This window comes from Balaenoptera acutorostrata, unplaced genomic scaffold (genome assembly GCF_949987535.1).
Source record: "Balaenoptera acutorostrata unplaced genomic scaffold, mBalAcu1.1 scaffold_818, whole genome shotgun sequence".
NCBI lineage: Eukaryota > Metazoa > Chordata > Mammalia > Artiodactyla > Balaenopteridae > Balaenoptera > Balaenoptera acutorostrata.
Genome location: NW_026645613.1, coordinates 112,536 through 122,019, shown reverse-complemented (window position 1 = coordinate 122,019; position 9,484 = coordinate 112,536). Strand labels below are relative to the sequence as shown.

The 9,484-nt window shown below is 45.9% G+C and overlaps 2 pseudogenes; both read right to left on the bottom strand.

Annotated features, from left to right (window-relative positions):
• Positions 1–1,300: 1,300 nt before the first annotated feature.
• On the bottom strand, positions 1,301–2,782 carry LOC130706653 (E3 ubiquitin-protein ligase makorin-1-like; annotated as a pseudogene).
• Positions 2,783–8,056: 5,274 nt separating this feature from the next.
• Positions 8,057–9,484, bottom strand: LOC130706652 (E3 ubiquitin-protein ligase makorin-1-like; annotated as a pseudogene).

The window sequence follows — 9,484 nt, the reverse complement described above, 5'->3', positions numbered from 1 at the left end:
AGATGGACAAATCAGGGGCATCTCCAAGTTACTTTCAGGAAATAGAGCAACAAAACGCAAATTTATATTTTCTGATCAAGGAATTCTTCTAAGAATTTAACTTTAGCTTACCTCGTGGATTACCACCCCATCCGTCCCCTTTTAGTGGAAAAACATGACTTACTACTGCAAACCAATTACTCCGCTACAGGAAACACCTTAGAAAATAGTTTTCAATCACACCTGTCTAGCTGCAAAGCTCAGGGATGGAATGAGGCAAATACCCACACAAACGGACCCAACAACCCGACAACAAAACCCCTCAAATGAGGACAAAGGTTTGTCAAAAAGTGCCTGGACTAGAAAGTCTAGGAGATCATAAAACATTAAATACAACTGTGTAACTGAGACCCAGTTTGTGTTAATACATGAGATAACCAGATAGTTGAACCTCTATGGCTAAGCCCATTTCCCTATTTATATAGACAGAGCTTGCCCTGCTCTATTAACAGCTACCAATATACTGCTTTGTCCTTTAAGATCTATTTGCCACACGAGGCTGAAACCACTAAACTTGAGTTTTTCCACTAAGGCTACAGACACTGCATCTATGCAGGGATGAGAAGCTTGTTACACACTCCCACGTACCAAGTCTATCAGCCCTTGGGAGTCAACTTCCAACTCTGCATTTATTTTATTCCGCTATATCTTTATATGTGTTCTTTCACAATTTTCCTATCAGGCTAAACACAGCAAAAATCTCAACACAGTCGCACCTGGTTCTGGTTACCCAGCAGTAGTACTTGTGTGCAATTAAACAAGAGATGAAAACCACAGAACGAGTGCACAGGGTGGGGATTCCAGGGCAGGGAACAGATATAAAAACACAGATGTGCAGAATTCACCAGAAACCTCAAGCATCCGCCTAAGTCTATAGCAGAAGGCTACATGCCACAGTTCAGATCCTTCACCTAACACCCCAATTCTTGGACCCAAAAGCGGGGCCAATGCTGTTACTTTTGAACCTGGGGTCCTCAAAAATGAGTACTGGAAATCCAGAAATGCTCCCCTTGAACTGTGTGAATCTGGCTGAAAACAGATGACGCAGCAAACCTACACTCTGTCTGACCCTTAAATTCATGTTACAAGAAAACTAACTTTAAGATTCATTTTTGTAACTTTTTTAAACAGAGAAAACAACATACTCCTTGGGGAAAGGTGAGGGATTGAGAAGACAGGCCCTGGGTAAAAATTATTACGACAGCACCTGGAGTTGAGAGGCCTGCCTAGAAGAGAACCACGGGCACTGCTGCCACCAGCGGGGAGGGCTGCCGTCTGAGGCTCAGCAGACCAGTTCACACGCCCAGCAAAGCTGCTATAGATCCAAGTCATAAAAATCTTCCAGCTCATCGTGAAACAAGTCCCACTCGTCTTCAGAGTCTGTCAGGTCGTCGTCCCCACCTGCAGCCAAAAGCACAAGCAACATCTCGCCCAGCTCAAAGGTGACAACCTCTTCTTCGTCGTTGTCAAAGGGGTTGCCGTTCTCTCTTTCCTCAATGAGCTCCCAGAAGTGGTTCCTTCGTTGGGCCCGGTATGTGCTTGATGTTCCCACTGTCTGTCTCTGTGGCTCCTCTCTACGGCATCAGGGTACGCATGCTTGTAAACGCAGTTCCCTCCAAATGGGCAGCTCCTACGTCCTTCGTCAAAATACCTGCACGCCTTGTTGCTCATTGCCTCCTTGTATTTCTGAATGAGTTTCTGCTTCTCTTCTTTCTCCTCCACCCAGTACTCACTTGGAATGACAATGTTAGATGTGATCCGGCATTCTGGGCAGTACTTTATGATCTTGCTCTCAGATTGCTTAGCACTCCTCCACTTGCGAATACACTTGAGACAGTAGGTGTGGTTGCAGTTGGAGAGGATTCCGAAGCGGCGCTCGCGGGGGTTGGCTTTCTCATAGACCACCTCCGTGCAGATCCCACACACCATGTCCTTGCTGTGCTGCACAGCAAACGAGAGCTCCATGTCCTTCTCATGGGCCTCGATGCAAGATTTTATGTGTTGTGATCTTTGGGCAGCATCCACTGGATGGAAGACCTACAGCCCACACATATCACACGCGTCTCCATGGAGATACACACAGTTCTCCCCATATCGGCACTCTCCCACTGCAGCATAGGGGCAGATCTGCTTCTTTGTTTCCACTGCAATTTGCTCCTTCTCTGATTCTTCCTTGGTCACTGAGCCCTGCAGGGGTGCTTCAGTGGAGGAAGGGGCAGTACGGCCACAGTAGGGCTGCCCAGGAACAAACTCAATGGCGTTCACCCAGTCTTCTGAACCCGCTCCTACAGTTGAAAAGTTTGAATTTCTTGACTCAGCTTCGCCCATATGCATTTCACCCATCTGTCCAACTACTGATGAGAGACTTGAGGAAGCAGCAAGGGGTGACTTTGCAGTTAGAGCTGTAGCAGTTGCAATGGCTTGCTGTGTTCATATTTGCAGCGGTCTCCGTAAATACAGTACCCTCGCTGAACATACTTGTACACTACACCATATGGACTGTCAGAGAGGTCACGTGAGTATCGACAGTTATCTCCTTCCTTACAAACCCCATGCATGAAATACCTGCAGGTGACCTGTTTGGTCCAGCCGCCGCCGCTGCCGTCGCTGCCAAATCCCATGCCCCCAGGGACGGGGAGGTGACTGTGGGGATAGGGGTGGGGGAGGCCGCTGCCACCGCCGCCCCTGCCGCTCCTGCTCCTGATGTTGTGGCTGTTGTTCCCGGAGCTGCAGCCTCCGCCATTACTGTTTATCCCACACAGCAGTGGCGCCGGAACTTCCGGGATCACATAATTCCGGTCCGGCTGAGGGGGGAGAAGGTGGCGAGGCGAGGGGTGGGATGGGGAAGGACACTGAGGCGCCCGCTCACTCCCCTCTGCCCCGCGTCGCGTCTCTGAGCGCTCTCGCCGCTCGAACTGCGGGCCGGAGCCCGAGCACCCCCTTCTCATTACTTCTTGTTCGTATTTTTAAGTAAATTTTTATTTGTTATCACAGCAGATTTGATTACAATATTTTGTTTGCTCTAGGTGTGCAAGATGTGGTTCTTTCACACATATACATATATCTATTCTTCTTCGTATCCTTTTCCCATGTAGGTTATGACACAATGTTGAGTAGTCTTCTCTTGGTATTCTATAGGTCTTTGGTGATTCTGTGTTTCACATGTGTTTGTATATCTCTGTTAACCCCAATATCGTAATGTATCCAATCCTCACACCTTTCCATTTGGTGAACCATAAGTTTGCTTAATGAATCTGTGATTGCCTTTCTCTGTGGAAATATCTTCATTGGTATCAATTTTTTGGTAACACCTACAAGCGATAGGATAGGATATGTGTCTTTCGCTTTCTCACTTACTACAAGTTGCGTGATTACTTCTAGACTCATCTATGGTGCTGCAAATGGCATTGTTTCATTTTTTCGCTAGCTAATATTCCATCTCTACATGTAGCAGTTCTTCTTTGTCCCCCCATCTGTTGGTGGACTTTTTGGTTACTTCCATATCTTGGCTATTGTAATACTGTGCAGTGCAGTTTTGCCTGCCTGTGTCTTTCCAGTTCTGTCTTCAGAGGTTATAGGTCCAGGAAGGGGCCTGCTGGATCATATGGTAGCTCAATATTTCCCTTTTAAAGGCACTTCCATTCAGTTCTCATTAGTGGCTCTTTCCAAGTTATGTCCCTCTTAAAGTTGAGCGTATGCATTTCTCCACAACACCTTCAGCATTTATTGTTTATAGTTTTCTTGCTGATGGTTATTCTGACTGGTTTGAGATAATACTGCTTCGTGGTTGAATTTGCATGTGTCTCATAATCCGTTGAAATTGAGCTTTAAGGCACGTGCTTTGATTTTTCAATCTGTGATTACAGCTTAGTTCTTCAAAGTGTTTTCTTAAAGTATGTGTCACATTTTGAAATGCTTTGGCCATTTACCTCCCTCTAAACATTTTGAGGGCAGGTTTCATTTACAGCCCTGCCGTACTTGTTCATATGAAGTGAGCATTAGCACAGGTTTTAAAGCTGCTTTTGCAGGTAACGGCCAGAGGACGGCAGCCTTTCTACGTTCCCCACTCTGGTAACTAGGGAAACAGCCCTCCCGGCCAGTGGTGTTCCTCGGTTATAAATTAGAGTGGAATGTGCCCGGATAAACCCACAACAGCAGATGTCTCCTTACTTTTGTTTGTTTTTTAAATTTAATTAATATTTTTTATTGGAGTAATATTCCATTGTGTACATAGACCACTTCTTCTTGGTGCATTCCTGTATTGATGGGTATTTTCGTTGCTTCCAAGTGTTGGCTATGGTAAATATTGCTGGAGTGCAGGATTGCCAGCCTGTGACTTTTTGATTCTCATTTCTCAGGGGTTACGCCCAGCACTGGGTGTGAATGATTGACTTGTAGCTCAATGTTCAAAGCACCTCCATTGTGTTTTCATTAGTGGCTCTTACCACGTCCCCCATAGAAGAGAGGGTAAGCATCTCTCCACAATCATTTCAGCATTTGTTGTTTGCAGCATTTTTGCTAATGGCCATTCTGACGGCTGTGAGCTGATCGGTTTTTGTAATTTGGGTTTGCATGTCTTTAAAAATTCCTAAAATTCATCATTTTTCCTCGCCTTTTTGTTTTCTGTTAAAAAAAATGTGAGTACAATATACCTCTTGAAATTGTCATCTTGAAAGGTTGCCCTCTTTTGAAATTTTGGTCGATTTTCGACCCCAGGAATTTTTGGAGGGCAGGTGTCATTTAAATAAATGCAAGTTTGGTGAATATTTAGTGACCTTTAGCAATGTGTTTAAAGCTGCTGTTGTGGGAAATGGCCACAAGGAGGCATCATTTCTCCGTTCCCAAATCTGGGTACTAAGGCAGCAGAGCCTTCCAGGAAGTCGTGTTCCTAGGTTTTAAATTAGAATGGAATGTGCCAGGAGAAACCCCCATAAGTTTATGTCTCATTACTTCTTGGTTTTTTTTTTACTTTTTTTAATCTGGGTAAAGATTAGAATATTGTTTGTCCTAGGTGTACAGAATCTGGTTCATTTGTACATTATATATGTCTATTCTTGTACAGATCCTCTTCCCATGTAAAATATTACAGAGTGTTCTGCAGACCTCCCTTGCTATATGGTCGGTCTTTTTGATAAATGTATATAATATGTATTTGTATACGTATAGTAACACTAATCTTAATTTATCCATTCCCCCCACCTTTCCTTTTACATGAGCATAGTTTGTTTTCTAATTCTGTGAGCGTCTTTCTCTGTGGAAATATGTTCATTTGTGTCAGTTATTAGCTAACCCCTGTAAGTGATATCATAGGATATAGGTCTTTTGCTTTCCGACTTACATCATGTTTGGTGATTATCCCCAGGTTCACCTGTGGTGCCTCAAAGAGCAGTGTTTCGTTGTTTTCCATGGCTAATATTCCATTGGGTACATGAACCACTTCTTCTTTATCCATTCACCTGTTGAAGAACATTTTGGTTGCTTCACTGTCTTGGCTATTGTGAATAAGGCTGCAGTGCAGCTTTTGCAGCCTATGTCTTCTCGATTCTGGTCTTCTCAGGTGAGAGGCCCAGTGGCGTGCCTGCTGGATTAAATGGTACCTCAATTTTTACTTTTTAATGCAGCTCCTTTCGGTTCTCGTTGTCGGCTGTTACGACTTTACGTCTCACCAGCAGGTAGAGGGTACACAGTTCTCTAAAGCCCCTTCAGCATTTATTGTTTGTAGAGTTTTTGCTGATGGTCAGGCGACTGGTGTGCGTTGAAACCTTTTTGTAGATTAGATTGCATGAGTCTAATACTTCCTGAGGTTGAGCTTTTATCCATTTTCCTTTTTTTTAAAGAGAGTGAGTAAAACTTAACTCTTCATACTATCTTCTTGAAAAATTTGCCTGTTTTGAATTGTTTTCTCCATTCCTTACCTCAGCACAATTTTTTTTTTTTTTTAAGGATTTTCTTTTTTTAAATTAATTAATTAATTTATTTTTGTCTGTATTGGGTCTTCGGTTCGTGCGAGGGCTTTCTCCAGTTGCGGCAAGCGGGGGCCACTCTTCATCGCGGTGCGGGGACCGCTCTTCATCGCGGTGCGCGGGCCTTTCTCCATCGCGGCCCCTCCCGTTGCGGGGCACAGGCTCCAGACGCGCAGGCTCAGCAATTGTGGCTCACGGGCCCAGCTGCTCCGTGGCATGTGGGATCTTCCCAGACCAGGGCTCGAACCCGTGTCCCCTGCATTAGCAGGCAGATTCTCAACCACTGCGCCACCAGGGAAGCCCTCAGCACAATTTTTGAGGGCAGGTGTCCTTTACGGCCCCGAGTCCTTCTGAACGTTAATGACCTTTAGCTGTGGGTGTAAAGCCGCTCTTGCGGGAAACGGCCACAAGGCGGCAGCATTTCTCCTTTACCAAAACTGGTTACTAATGCAACAGAGCCTTAATGGAAGTGGTGTTCTAGGTTGTAAACTAGAATGGAATGTGCCAGGAAAAAGCCCTTTAAGTTTATGTCTCTTTACTTCTTTTGTGGAGGGGGGGGGGGGAGGGAGGTTTAAAATTGTTTTATATGGGAAAAGTGCGTCTTACAAAAGGGCTGCTGAAAAAGACAGAGACCCCTGCAAGAATTACTTGTCTTTGCTTAACGTGAAAGTATGAGTGGTATCCAAGGAATCAAAGCAGTAGATGGACAAATCAGGGGCATCTCCAAGTTACTTTCAGGAAATAGAGCAACAAAACGCAAATTTATATTTTCTGATCAAGGAATTCTTCTAAGAATTTAACTTTAGCTTACCTCGTGGATTACCACCCCATCCGTCCCCTTTTAGTGGAAAAACATGACTTACTACTGCAAACCAATTACTCCGCTACAGGAAACACCTTAGAAAATAGTTTTCAATCACACCTGTCTAGCTGCAAAGCTCAGGGATGGAATGAGGCAAATACCCACACAAACGGACCCAACAACCCGACAACAAAACCCCTCAAATGAGGACAAAGGTTTGTCAAAAAGTGCCTGGACTAGAAAGTCTAGGAGATCATAAAACATTAAATACAACTGTGTAACTGAGACCCAGTTTGTGTTAATACATGAGATAACCAGATAGTTGAACCTCTATGGCTAAGCCCATTTCCCTATTTATATAGACAGAGCTTGCCCTGCTCTATTAACAGCTACCAATATACTGCTTTGTCCTTTAAGATCTATTTGCCACACGAGGCTGAAACCACTAAACTTGAGTTTTTCCACTAAGGCTACAGACACTGCATCTATGCAGGGATGAGAAGCTTGTTACACACTCCCACGTACCAAGTCTATCAGCCCTTGGGAGTCAACTTCCAACTCTGCATTTATTTTATTCCGCTATATCTTTATATGTGTTCTTTCACAATTTTCCTATCAGGCTAAACACAGCAAAAATCTCAACACAGTCGCACCTGGTTCTGGTTACCCAGCAGTAGTACTTGTGTGCAATTAAACAAGAGATGAAAACCACAGAACGAGTGCACAGGGTGGGGATTCCAGGGCAGGGAACAGATATAAAAACACAGATGTGCAGAATTCACCAGAAACCTCAAGCATCCGCCTAAGTCTATAGCAGAAGGCTACATGCCACAGTTCAGATCCTTCACCTAACACCCCAATTCTTGGACCCAAAAGCGGGGCCAATGCTGTTACTTTTGAACCTGGGGTCCTCAAAAATGAGTACTGGAAATCCAGAAATGCTCCCCTTGAACTGTGTGAATCTGGCTGAAAACAGATGACGCAGCAAACCTACACTCTGTCTGACCCTTAAATTCATGTTACAAGAAAACTAACTTTAAGATTCATTTTTGTAACTTTTTTAAACAGAGAAAACAACATACTCCTTGGGGAAAGGTGAGGGATTGAGAAGACAGGCCCTGGGTAAAAATTATTACGACAGCACCTGGAGTTGAGAGGCCTGCCTAGAAGAGAACCACGGGCACTGCTGCCACCAGCGGGGAGGGCTGCCGTCTGAGGCTCAGCAGACCAGTTCACACGCCCAGCAAAGCTGCTATAGATCCAAGTCATAAAAATCTTCCAGCTCATCGTGAAACAAGTCCCACTCGTCTTCAGAGTCTGTCAGGTCGTCGTCCCCACCTGCAGCCAAAAGCACAAGCAACATCTCGCCCAGCTCAAAGGTGACAACCTCTTCTTCGTCGTTGTCAAAGGGGTTGCCGTTCTCTCTTTCCTCAATGAGCTCCCAGAAGTGGTTCCTTCGTTGGGCCCGGTATGTGCTTGATGTTCCCACTGTCTGTCTCTGTGGCTCCTCTCTACGGCATCAGGGTACGCATGCTTGTAAACGCAGTTCCCTCCAAATGGGCAGCTCCTACGTCCTTCGTCAAAATACCTGCACGCCTTGTTGCTCATTGCCTCCTTGTATTTCTGAATGAGTTTCTGCTTCTCTTCTTTCTCCTCCACCCAGTACTCACTTGGAATGACAATGTTAGATGTGATCCGGCATTCTGGGCAGTACTTTATGATCTTGCTCTCAGATTGCTTAGCACTCCTCCACTTGCGAATACACTTGAGACAGTAGGTGTGGTTGCAGTTGGAGAGGATTCCGAAGCGGCGCTCGCGGGGGTTGGCTTTCTCATAGACCACCTCCGTGCAGATCCCACACACCATGTCCTTGCTGTGCTGCACAGCAAACGAGAGCTCCATGTCCTTCTCATGGGCCTCGATGCAAGATTTTATGTGTTGTGATCTTTGGGCAGCATCCACTGGATGGAAGACCTACAGCCCACACATATCACACGCGTCTCCATGGAGATACACACAGTTCTCCCCATATCGGCACTCTCCCACTGCAGCATAGGGGCAGATCTGCTTCTTTGTTTCCACTGCAATTTGCTCCTTCTCTGATTCTTCCTTGGTCACTGAGCCCTGCAGGGGTGCTTCAGTGGAGGAAGGGGCAGTACGGCCACAGTAGGGCTGCCCAGGAACAAACTCAATGGCGTTCACCCAGTCTTCTGAACCCGCTCCTACAGTTGAAAAGTTTGAATTTCTTGACTCAGCTTCGCCCATATGCATTTCACCCATCTGTCCAACTACTGATGAGAGACTTGAGGAAGCAGCAAGGGGTGACTTTGCAGTTAGAGCTGTAGCAGTTGCAATGGCTTGCTGTGTTCATATTTGCAGCGGTCTCCGTAAATACAGTACCCTCGCTGAACATACTTGTACACTACACCATATGGACTGTCAGAGAGGTCACGTGAGTATCGACAGTTATCTCCTTCCTTACAAACCCCATGCATGAAATACCTGCAGGTGACCTGTTTGGTCCAGCCGCCGCCGCTGCCGTCGCTGCCAAATCCCATGCCCCCAGGGACGGGGAGGTGACTGTGGGGATAGGGGTGGGGGAGGCCGCTGCCACCGCCGCCCCTGCCGCTCCTGCTCCTGATGTTGTGGCTGTTGTTCCCGGAGCTGCAGCCTCCGCCAT